Genomic DNA, 13,410 nt, shown 5'->3' with positions numbered 1-13,410 from the left:
AAGGTGCATCCCCATGAATCCCCTGACATCCCCAGCTCAGCACAGACATTGATCTCCAGTCCAAGACTGGATTATGAATTTGTAACCATGGTAATCCAAGTACTAATACGTCATGTAGATTATATAACACAAGGAAACGAATAATCTCCTGATGGTCTGGGGAAAGATGCATAGTCACTTGTGTCCAATATTGTGGTTTATTGCTAGCCAAAGGTGTAGAATCAATACCCTTTAAGGGAATAGAAACCTCCAGAGGCTCTAAATCAAACCCACAACGCTTGGCAAAGGACCAATCCATGAGACTCAGAGCGGCGCCAGAATCCACATAAGCATCCACAGTAACAGATGATAAAGTACAAATCAATGTCACGGACAAGAGAAATTTAGACTGCAAGGTACCCATAGAAAAAGATTTATCAACCTTTTTATCAACCTTCTTTATGCGTTTAGAGCATGCTGATATAACATGAGCTGGATCTCCACAATAGAAGCACAACCCATTTTTGCGCCTGTAATTCTGTCGTTCGCCTCTAGACAATACACTATCGCATTGCATATGCTCTGGTGCCTTTTCAGAGGTCACCGCCAAATGATGCACAGGTTTTTGCTCAGAAGATACCGCCATATGGTGCACAGGTTCTTGCTCAGAAGATACCGCCATATGGTGCACAGATTTTTGCTCAGAAGATACCGCCATATGGTGCACAGATTTGCGCTCCCGTAAACGCCGATCAATCTGGATAGCCAATTTCATGGCATCATTCAGACCTGTAGGCACAGGGAACCCCACCATGACATCCTTCACGGCATCAGAGAGACCTTCTCTGAAATTAGCTGCTAGAGCGCACTCATTCCATTTAGTAAGCACCGACCATTTACGAAATTTTTGGCAGTATATCTCAGCTTCATCTTGCCCTTGGGAAAGAGCTATCAAGGCTTTCTCAGCCAAAATCTCTAAATTAGGTTCTTCATAAAGCAACCCCAAAGCCAGAAAAAACGCATCTACATTTAATAACGTAGGATCCCCTGGCGACAATGCAAATGCCCAACTTTGTGGGTCACCCCGCAATAGAGAAATAACAATTTTAACCTGTTGCGCAGGATCACCAGCAGAGTGAGATTTCAGAGACAAAAACAATTTACAATTCTCTCTGAAATTCAAAAAACGGGATCTGTCTCCGGTAAAAAATTCAGGCATAGGGATCTTAGGTTCAGACATTGGAGCACGTATAACAAAATCTTGTAAGTTCTGGACCTTTGTAGCCAGGTTATTCAGACCTGCAACCAAACTCTGTGGATCCATGATTCAAACAGGTGTAACCAAAGCCATTCAGAGATTAAGAGGAGAGGAAAAAAAAAAAAGGCTGAAGACTGCAGTTTAAGCAAGGAGTACAAATAAGCACTAAGGTGCACTTTCCAAACACAGAAGGAAAAAAAAACCTTTTCATATCCTTTCCTGCTTTAGTGCATAGTTTTAACACATGTTGGCCGGCCAAACTGTTATGATTTTCCCAATGGCAGGGAAATCAAAATCACAACGGACTAGCTCTCGGGTGATGGGAACTAAAGTGACCGTGACCTGAACCTGACACGACACTGGAAGTAGCCGGGGAGTGTTTCCTACGATGCCCTAGACACCACGCGCCAGCCGGAGATCTAACTACCCCTATCAGAGGAATATACAGGCCTGCCTTACCTCCAGAGATGAACCCCAAAAGGAGATAGCAGCCCCCCACAGATATTGACGGTGAGTCAAGAGGAAAAGACATACGTAGGATGAACAGCAGATTTAGCACAGTGAGGTCCGCTTACTAGATAGCAGAAGTACAGGAAAGAGTCACTTCACGGTCAACTTCAAAACACTACTCAAAAACACCATCCTGAAATTACTTTAAAACTCCAGTGACAACTCATGCCACTGGAGTGGCAATTTCAGTCCACGAGAGCTTCCAGCTACAGAGAGTCACATTGCAAATAGCTGGACAAAAATAGCATAAACTAGAAACAAAATTCAACTTAGCTGAACAGGATCTTGAGGCAGGAGAATGCAACAGAATGCTACTGATACATTGTTGGCCGGCATCAGACCAGCAGCCAAGCAGCCTTAAATAGGAAACTCCCCTAATGGGTGTCAACAGGTGATCAAGGATAGAAGAAGGCAAATAAGTGGCACTACCATAAAACACCACCGGGGGAGCCCACAAACAGAATTCACAACAAGCACCCTCTTGGCTGCACGGCCCCTCACTCTCCTCTCTACCCCAGACTGTTCGAGTCTGCTGTCTGGGACTCTCTGTCAGGAACTAACTAACTTTCACTCCAGACCATAATATACAGTTGTGGCCAAAAGTATTGACACCCCTGCAATTCTGTCAGATAATACTCAGTTTCTTCCTGAATATGATTGCAAACACAAATTCTTTGTTATTATTATCTTCATTTAATTTGTCTTAAATGAAAAAACACAAAAGAGAATGAAGCAAAAAGCAAAACATTGATCATTTCACACAAAACTCAAAAAATGGGCTAGACAAAAGTATTGGCACCCTCAGCCTAATACTTGGTTGCACAATCTTTAGCCAAAATAACTGCGACCAACCGCTTCCGATAACCATCAATTAGTTTCTTACAATGCTCTGCTGGAATTTTAGACCATTCTTCTTTGACAAACTGCTCCAGGTCCCTGATATTTGAAGGGTGCCTTCTCCAAACTGCCATTTTTAGATCTCTCCACAGGTGTTCTATGGGATTCAGGTCTGGACTCATTGCTGGCCACCTTAAAAGTCTCCAGTGCTTTCTCTCAAACCATTTTCTAGTGCTTCTTGAAGTGTTTTAGGTCATTGTCCTGCTGGAAGACCCATGACCTCTGAGGGAGACCCAGCTTTCTCACACTGGGCCCTACATTATGCTGCAAAATTTGTTGGTAGTCTTCAGACTTCATAATGCCATGCACACGGTCAAGCAGTCCAGTGCCAGAGGCAGCAAATCAACCCCAAAACATCAGGGAACCTCCGCCATGTTTGACTGTAGGGACCGTGTTCTTTTCTTTGAATGCCTCTTTTTTTCTCCTGTAAACTCTATGTTCATGCATTTGCCCAAAAAGCTCTACTTTTGTCTCATCTGACCAGAAAACATTCTTCCAAAATGTTATAGGCTTTTTCAGGTAAGTTTTGGCACACTCCAGCCTGGCTTTTTTATGTCTCGGGGTAAGAAGTGGGGTCTTCCTGGGTCTCCTACCATACAGTCCCTTTTCATTCAGACGCCGACGGATAGTACAGGTTGACACTGTTGTACCCTCGGACTGCAGGGCAGCTTGAACTTGTTTGGATGTTAGTCGAGGTTCTTTATCCAACATCCGCACAATCTTGCGTTGAAATCTCGTCAATTTTTCTTTTCCGGCCACATCTAGGGAGGTTAGCCACAGTGCCATGGGCTTTAAACTTTTTGATGACACTGCGCACAGTAGACACAGGAACATTCAGGTCTTTGGAGATGGACTTGTAGCCTTGAGATTGCTCATGCTTCCTCACAATTTGGTTTCTCAAGTCCTCAGACCGTTCTTTGTTCTTCTTTCTTTTCTCCATGCTCAATGTGGTACACACAAGGACACAGGACAGAGGTTGAGTCAACTTTAATCCATGTCAACTGGCTGCAAGTGTGATTTAGTTATTGCCAACACCTGTTAGGTGCCACAGGTAAGTTACAGGTGCTGTTAATTACACAAATTAGAGAAGCATCACATGATTTTTCGAACAGTGTCAATACTTTTGTCCACCCCATTTTTTATGTTTGGTGTGGAATTATATCCAATTTGGTTTAGGACAAATCTTTTTGTGTTTTTTCATTTAAGACAAATTAAATGAAGATAATAATACCAAAGAATTTGTGTTTGCAATTATTTTCAGGAAGAAACTGAGTATTATCTGACAGAATTGCAGGGGTGTCAATACTTTTGGCCACAACTGTAAATATAGGGGAGCCACCCATAAGCTGGATCAGAGCTCCCCCTTCTGGCCTGGAGTGTGAACATGTTGTATGCTTGTATTTACCTGATGGAAGGAGATCTTCCCATGCTTCAAAGCGTGACATCACTCTCCCTGTGAGGAAAGCAATGCCACTGTAACAACCAGGACCCTGGAGTGTACACCGGTCTCACGGAGAGGACAGAAAGAAAAGGACTGTATCCCCATCCTAAGGACTGACGGGGGGACAATGGACTGTGCACTTGGCTAAAAAGGCTACCCTTATCGTGTTGGCTTGAGGGCATTTGTTCAGAGCGGCCAAAGTAAGCTGAAGGACTGGTACCAGGTTAGGAGAAAAATAAAACAAACTCAGATGGCAATGGTTCCAGGATTCTAACCAAGTAGGACCAGTACTGCATCTCTTGCAAGAGAAAAGGACTTCATCTGGTCTGTTATGTGTAGCAGAGTCCCTTAACACACTTGTCCTAGTATCTTATTGGTACATATCACTTCTAAACAACAACTTAATACCACAACCCAAGAAGCATAAATTCTAATGTTAATGAAGAGACTTGTGCTATGAATATTAAAAAAATAGTTTTTATTAGAAATACATTAACATACTATAAAAAACTGTGAAGAAACCTTATCTATCACAAGACGTGGATCAATACATGTATAAATGCAAATCCAAGAAAAGCAACTAGGCCCAAGAGCTATATAGATAGAATGTAAATTTTATTATTCAACACAAATATTAAAAACCATAAAAATATTAGTATGATGACAATTTAGAAAAGATACAGACAACAAACTAGTACCCCAAACAAGAGACAGGATATTGCACTAAAATAATGACCACTGGAGGAATATACAATGAATGTAACCAGAAATACAATACATATGAAGCTTAATAAATATATGTGACAAATACAATATATAGTGCTACCCAGCTGGTCAGGACTCTGAATATCATATAAAAGTATCAAAAGTGCATTGTGCCAAAGTGCAATAGATCAGAAATGGTAAAAATAACTTGTGCAAACATAAATAGACTAAATTATATCCCAAGTGGGGAATACTCTAATGTTATAGACTATAAAGGTGCCAGTCAGACATGTATATATATAATAATGCACACTAAATAATCCAAATGGAAACAAAATTAAGTAAGGTTATCCAGCATAATGGGCACTGTGTTCAAATAATAATACAGAGGAGATATAGAGAGTCATCCTGTACCTGAGTGCGGGAAGAGAAACCCCAACGTACGTTTTGCACACTTGCTTCCTCGGGGGGCGTAGTGTGTGGGATGTAATGGCCGGTTTAAATACCCTGAACTGCATAAGGATGGAGCGGCTGATACGGCGCTTCCGATGGCGCGGCAGTGACCGGAAACCGAGGAGTCGGCGTCCAACGTCACAAGTCCACGCCCATCACTGATGCGTCAGTGGGAGGGCCAGGAGTGCGACGCTGCTAGGACGCGTATCCAAGGCAACCAAGGCACGCCAGCCAACGGGAGCGCACGCCGCAGAGGTAAACACTGACACATGAATAGAAAGACCGATAACCGGGGAGGACATGAACTCATCACATTAAAAGAAAGAAAGGTGTAAGTGCTCATACCTGATAGGTGCGGAAAGAATAGAATAGAGTGAAAAAATATGCGACCGAGTGACTGAAATGAAAAAGAGAGAGAGAATAATATTAAAGGCAATATGGAAGTGGGGAAAATGGGATCAAATACGAATAAGGATTAAATAATAATAATGAAAAATGAAATTATACTGAAAAAAACAAGTGAAAAAGAATGAGTGAAAATAAGGATGAATAAATAAATAAATACATACAGTGGGGCAAAAAAGTATTTAGTCAGTCAGCAATAGTGCAAGTTCCACCACTTAAAAAGATGAGAGGCGTCTGTAATTTACATCATAGGTAGACCTTAACTATGGGAGACAAACTGAGAAAAAAAAATCCAGAAAATCACATTTTCTGTTTTTTTATCATTTTATTTGCATTTTATGGTGGAAAATAAGTATTTGGTCAGAAACAAACAATCAAGATTTCTGGCTCTCACAGACCTGTAACTTCTTCTTTAAGAGTCTCCTCTTTCCTCCACTCATTACCTGTAGTAATGACACCTGTTTAAACTTGTTATCAGTATAAAAAGACACCTGTGCTCACCCTCAAACAGTCTGACTCCAAACTCCACTATGGTGAAGACCAAAGAGCTGTCAAAGGACACCAGAAACAAAATTGTAGCCCTGCACCAGGCTGGGAAGACTGAATCTGCAATAGCCAACCAGCTTGGAGTGAAGAAATCAACAGTGGGAGCAATAATTAGAAAATGGAAGACATTCAAGACCACTGATAATCTCCCTCGATCTGGGGCTCCACGCAAAATCCCACCCCGTGGGGTCAGAATGATCACAAGAACGGTGAGCAAAAATCCCAGAACCACGCGGGGGGACCTAGTGAATGAACTGCAGAGAGCTGGGACCAATGTAACAAGGCCTACCATAAGTAACACATTACGCCACCATGGACTCAGATCCTGCAGTGCCAGACGTGTCCCACTGCTTAAGCCAGTACATGTCCGGGCCCGTCTGAAGTTTGCTAGAGAGCATTTGGATAATCCAGAGGAGTTTTGGGAGAATGTCCTATGGTCTGATGAAACCAAACTGGAACTGTTTGGTAGAAACACAACTTGTCGTGTTTGGAGGAAAAAGAATACTGAGTTGCATCCATCCAACACCATACCTACTGTAAAGCATGGTGGTGGAAACATCATGCTTTGGGGCTGTTTCTCTGCAAAGGGGCCAGGACGACTGATCCGGGTACATGAAAGAATGAATGGGGCCATGTATCGTGAGATTTTGAGTGCAAACCTCCTTCCATCAGCAAGGGCATTGAAGATGAAACGTGGCTGGGTCTTTCAACATGACAATGATCCAAAGCACACCGCCAGGGCAACGAAGGAGTGGCTACGTAAGAAGCATTTCAAGGTCCTGGAGTGGCCTAGCCAGTCTCCAGATCTCAACCCTATAGAAAACCTTTGGAGGGAGTTGAAAGTCCGTGTTGCCAAGCGAAAAGCCAAAAACATCACTGCTCTAGAGGAGATCTGCATGGAGGAATGGGCCAACATACCAACAACAGTGTGTGGCAACCTTGTGAAGACTTACAGAAAACGTTTGACCTCTGTCACTGCCAACAAAGGATAGATTACAAAGTATTGAGATGAAATTTTGTTTCTGACCAAATACTTATTTTCCACCATAATATGCAAATAAAATGATAAAAAAACAGACAATGTGATTTTCTGGATTTTTTTTTCTCAGTTTGTCTCCCATAGTTGAGGTCTACCTATGATGTAAATTACAGACGCCTCTCATCTTTTTAAGTGGTGGAACTTGCACTATTGCTGATTGACTAAATACTTTTTTGCCCCACTGTATATATATATATATCCCGGGTCACATATATAATACCGGACTCCACATATACATATACACCACGGACAAATGCCGGACTTTACATACTGTAGCGTGGCTAAAGGTTGTATAGTCGACGGGAGGTATGTATCACAGAGAAGGCTTGTCGCTGTGATGTAACCCGGAGTGTTTTCTTTAATGCACATAAAGCAATGAGGAATTGTTTGGTATATTTGGGTCCGGGTTACGGGTAGCTATGAGAGATGGGAGGGTCTGGCTACCCATATACCTCACCCCTGGGTAAGGGGCATAACCATGCCTATCTATGTTTGTTTCAGGACCTGTGGTGATGTCAGAACCACATGTCTAATCATGTGACAGGTGCCTGGGTGTGGTTTCAGGCTACATAATGGAGGTGTGTTTGGCACATGCTGGTGAGTGTTTGGGAATCTGTGAGTGTGGACAGAGATCCCTGTGTCCAGGCAGGACACTACAGACAGGAGTCTGTGTGTGTGGAGGAGAAAGCCTCCACAGTGTGTTAAGGCTCCAGGACTGGGCCTGCGTGCTGGACATGGCACAGTCTGTGTGCCTACAGACCTGAGAGCGGAGCTCTTCTATGGACTTTGATGCTATGTCGGCCTGATATAGGACTGTTTTCCTTTTTGTTGCTGCCTTGCTGGTTTATGGAGCAAATAAACCCACATGGACATTAAAGAGAATGTGCCTCCTGTTTCCTCCAACGCACCTGAGCGAGTGAACCCCTACAATTGGTGTTTCGGATGCGGGCAAAGATCCGAAGAGCACATGTTGCAGCGCTGGCTGGTCTGAGCCAGAAGAGTGGACGGTCTTGAAAACCGTGAGTAAATACTGACCGGGGTCAGTGAGAATTGTTATTGGTGGGATACCTTCGAGAAGAGGGTCCCAGGAACCTGTGCGGCAATGATGGGTAACGGTCTTGAAAACCGTGTGTAAATACTGACCGGAGTCAGTGAGAAAACTGTTGTGTCTGGGCACCTCTGAGGCCGAGGGGTGTCCAGGAACCCGTGAAGTTGCCAACGGGTGACGGTCTGAAAACCGTGTATTGTACTGACCGGGTCAGTGAAAAACTATGTTTGGGCTGTGTGTAAAGCCGGGTGCGTAACAGACCGGAGTCTGTGGTGTTCTGACCGGGGTCAGTGAGAGACTGAGTTTTTTTTTCCTGAGAGCGCTTGCTGTAGCTCGGTGGGGTCACAAAGGTGACAAGCGGCTTGCTGTGGATCAGCGGGTCCACGAAGGTGACAAGCGGCTTGCTGTGGATCGGCGGGTCCACGAAGTCTGCGGTTGAGCTGTGCAGCGCGGTTGCAGCAAAGTGAGAAAAGAGAAAAAAAAAAAAAGGACATTGCTGGTTTAGAGTGTGTGGACTCTTAAAGGGCCAGAGTCACATTGGTGTGCTGGGCAAACTGGGGCCTGAGAGTGCTGTGGGAAGTCCACAGGGTGCACCCCAGAGTGGGGTGGTGTCTCTAAAAGGGGGTGGAGTCCCAAAAAACGGAGCAGTGCCCAAATAATTATGGTTGGCCAAAAAGGGGCTGCGTCTCAAAAGGGCGTGGAGTCCCTAAAAGGGGTGGTGGCCCTAAAGGAGAAAATGGTCCACAAGGGGGTGGTAGCCAACAAGGGGGTGGTGACCCAAAAAGGGGTGGAGCTTTCAAAAGGGGAACAACAATGTTTGTGTTTTGTGTATTCCGAGTGCGGCATAGACTTCCCATTTGATGACAGCCCACAGGTGTGTACTGTTATGTTACACCGTGAAGGAGTATCTGGACTGCTGGACTCAAAGAGTCAGGTGACTCTGACGGGAACTCCTCTCGTTCTCTGTCTAACCGAGAAAAAGGTCAATGTTCGCTGCATTCATGGGGTCAATGTTGACTATACTGTGGACAGAGTGATTATTGATATGTCCAAAAATGTAAAGTGCCAAGATGGCGGTATAACACCAGACTTGTTCTACCCATTTGAGAGGGACCGGGACTTTGTGATCTTTGAAGACATATGGGAAGTTGACGCAGGGTGGGGTTGTTCAGAGGAGAGACGGAATGGTCATATTGAAGCCCCACTACAGCAGCAGGTTGTGGGGATTCCTGTTAATGGGATGTGTAAAGAGAAAGCAGCGCCACCTAATGTCAATAGTCCAGAGTTACGGGTGACTGGAAGAAAGTGTGGGTCTGACACCTGTTTAAGTGGGGACTTGCTGTTCCAGGATGACAGGGTAAGAGGGGGTGACTCCTATCCCGACTGTGACTCGAGCGCAAAGGGAAAAGAGTGCAGTAAGGAGGAGCCGAGTAAAAATCACAGATCTTCATCTCGTCGCGGGGGCCGCAGAAAGGCGGAACAAGTTACAACCTCTGAGAAGAGAGATGATGAGGAAGAGACAGGGTCAGGTGCAGATAACGTTATTGTCCTTGATAAGGAGGTCACTTTATCTCTGACAAATCCAAGCACAGAGGTAGGGCTGGAATTAAAACAGACCTGTGGTAGTCCCATATCTGCAATGCCCGGGAAGGCTGAAGTGGCTCAGTATGAAGGCTCCAGAGTACCTGATGCTGAAGATATGGAGAACTCTGAAGTTACCAAGAGCCCAGGAGAGACCATAGAGGTGGATGCAGAAACAGGTGGAACTCTGAAGAGGCAGAGTGTGAGTGGGCAAGAGACCCCGTCTGAAAGTTTAATTAAAGAACTGGTGGTGTGACATGTGCTGGCCAAAAGAGAGCAGGACCATGAGATAGAGCTGCTTAAAGAGACAGTCAAGCAAGAAAGGGTCCTGAGACTGGTGATTGAGCACAGAGTGGATGAGCTGGAGAAGGAAGTCTCTGCGCTCAGAGGTCACCTATCAGCGTGTCAAACCATGAATAGGGCCATATTGAAAGATATGGAGGTGCTCAGAGAGGCCCAAGAGAAAAATCAGCAGGAGCTTCTCCAGAGAGAGGATGAGCGTCGCTGCCTGACAGAGGAGTTGCCAATGCCCATCTTGGCGAAGGCTCAAGCAGAAGAAAAGACTGGGGAAGAGTTTGTGCTCAAGGCGGAACAAGACAGTCACCTGGTTGTGGCAGATGTCCGTGAAGATGAGACCCCGCTCTTCAAGACCGTGATTGATGTACCCGAAGAGGTGCAAGAAGCCTGTACCAGTGAAGGTGTGCATGAAGCATTTAGAAAGGCAGTAGAAGCATGTAGTGTGCACTGGGCACCAGAGACTAAACAGTTGGTGATACTGTCGACTAGGGAAGTCACAGTGAAGCGGGTGAGGGATATGCACCTACACTGCCTCCGTACAAAGTAGAAGATCATTTTGAAGAATGATGAAGCCGTTCGACGTTTGGAGCGTGAAAGGAAAGCTCTTAGTCAGCTGGGCTTAGTAGAGGACACAGTCCAAGTACCCAAAGTTCTGGTGGAGAAAGTTATTGGGAAACTTGGGAGAGTGATGCAGGAGATGGTGGATAAATCCGGTCTGAAGAGACTGAGGATACCGGCTGATGAAGTGGTCCAGGTCATGGGTGAAGATGGGATGGTTCCGTTCCTGGTTGTCAGATCCAGAGAGAGTCTTAGGAATATCCGCATGCTCCTGGAATATCGCATGGCATACCTAAGGGAGCTAGAGCAGCTGAAATTTGAGAGACTGCAAGTTAATAAACAGCTGCAAGAGAGGCGAAGAGGTTCTCTAAAGACTCGAAGTCCTCAAGCTAACAGAGTATATAGAGATAAAGGGAAGAGCTGCTCTCCGAAGAAAGACAATAGGAGAGATCAACAACCGAGAGAGAACCGAAGGTGGTCAGATGGAAGAGCTAGAAATAGTGACTCCTCAGATAGTTCAGGGTTCAGTGACCTAAGCGGGAGATCCTGTAGCAGACGAGATGACAAGGGGTCATCGTTATCAAAGGATGTGACGGAAAGGGTTGACGAATACCGACGTAAGGGTTCAGTGCCAGGCCCTGACTTTGACAGACGGTTTGACTGTCAGGGACGACTGAGAGGGGACTCTAGTCGGTTTAGGACAAGTGCCAAGCCCCACGGCTTTAGGCAGAGGGGGGAGGTATGTAGCGTGGCTAAAGGTTGTATAGTCGACGGGAGGTATGTATCACAGAGAAGGTTTGTCGCTGTGATGTAACCCGGAGTGTTTTCTTTAATGCACATAAAGCAATGAGGAATGGTTTGGTATATTTGGGTCCGGGTTACGGGTAGCTATGAGAGATGGGAGGGTCTGGCTACCCATATACCTCACCCCTGGGTAAGGGGCATAACCATGCCTATCTATGTTTGTTTCAGGACCTGTGGTGATGTCAGAACCACATGTCTAATCATGTGACAGGTGCCTGGGTGTGGTTTCAGGCTACACAATGGAGGTGTGTTTGGCACATGCTGGTGAGTGTTTGGGAATCTGTGAGTGTGGAGAGAGATCCCTGTGTCCAGGCAGGACACTACAGACAGGAGTCTGTGTGTGTGGAGGAGAAAGCCTCCACAGTGTGTTAAGGCTCCAGGACTGGGCCTGCGTGCTGGACATGGCACAGTCTGTGTGCCTACAGACCTGAGAGAGCGGAGCTCTTCTATGGACTTTGATGCTATGTCGGCCTGATATACGGACTGTTTTCCTTTTTGTTGCTGCCTTGCTGGTTTATGGAGCAAATAAACCCACATGGACATTAAAGAGAATGTGCCTCCTGTTTCCTCCAACGCACCTGAGCGAGTGAACCCCTACAATACATATATACATACATACACCTAAACACATACCAGACTATAAACGCACATATATATATGTGACAAAGCATATATGCATGGTAGTATAAAGAAGAATAGATACACAGAACCATAAAGGGCCAAAACAACCAAGTGAATGGAAACTAAAAAAAAAGTGTATATATCAAATGTACACACATGATACATAAAACCATATATCAACACAGGCAATATACGCATAAACGAAGCCGGTGGTGTCAGACAATCCGAAAGAGTGGACAATACATAAAATTAAAAACATAAGAGTGCAATGACAAAAATAAATATAAATAAAAATGAAACAACATTGACAGAATATATGAATATAAGAAGTACAACTGGGAACATAAAATATGTATCCAGGAGAGCACAGAATCCAATTTGTAGATACAATTGGAAAGCAATCATGTATCATGTTATGTCATGTCATGTCAATCCTGGAGGTCAATCCATGCGTCCTAAAATCTCAGTGCAGAGTAAAAATAAGAAGGGTAAAGATAAACAAGCCTGCATTGAAAGAAAGAAAAAAGTGAGAATAAATACAAACACAAATCACATGTTAAAAGCATAAAAAATCACAAGCACTACATGAATAAAATATTACAAAAATGGGACAAAACTAAGGACCTCGTTAAGGCCCTTTGGATTATTCGCATTGACTGCATTCATCCTATGTGCTTCCAGTTGCGCAAGTCTCTTTTTAATATCACCACCACGTTTATCCGTCAGGACACGATCGATACCCCGTACCCGTAGTAAATTGCTGTTGCATCCATGCATTTCCTTGAAGTGCCTAGGAATGGGCTTCAAAACTTCATCAGCTGATGATTCCAAGGCGCCTTTGATGTCACAAACATGCTCTCTAACCCTCACGCGAAGTTGTCGCGAGGTAAGACCAACGTAAATTAGGCCACAAGGGCATGTTGCGTAATATATCACACCCTCAGTCAAACAAGTGATATGTTGGGTGATGCGAAATTCTTTGAGGCCATCACTGGACATAAAATTAAAACAGCGTTGCAGATTAGCACATGCGCGCACAGTTTTTGCAGGGAAAGAAGCCCCCATCTGGGGCCTTTTGATCCAAAGGCACCTTTCGATTCACCGCCTTTGTAGTAACTATGGGTTAACATGTCCCGCAGATTTTTATTGCGCCTATATGTGATGGAAGGAGTAGTAGTGATACATTTTGCCAATATAGTATCTTGCTTAATAATTGGCCAATATTTGTTCAATATATCTCTAAACGCCTTGGAATTACTGGAATAAGT

Source organism: Ranitomeya variabilis, chromosome 3 (genome assembly GCF_051348905.1).
Source record: "Ranitomeya variabilis isolate aRanVar5 chromosome 3, aRanVar5.hap1, whole genome shotgun sequence".
Lineage (NCBI taxonomy): Eukaryota > Metazoa > Chordata > Amphibia > Anura > Dendrobatidae > Ranitomeya > Ranitomeya variabilis.
The sequence above is the reverse complement of the archived record's forward strand: the minus strand, read 5'-3'. Positions refer to the sequence as shown.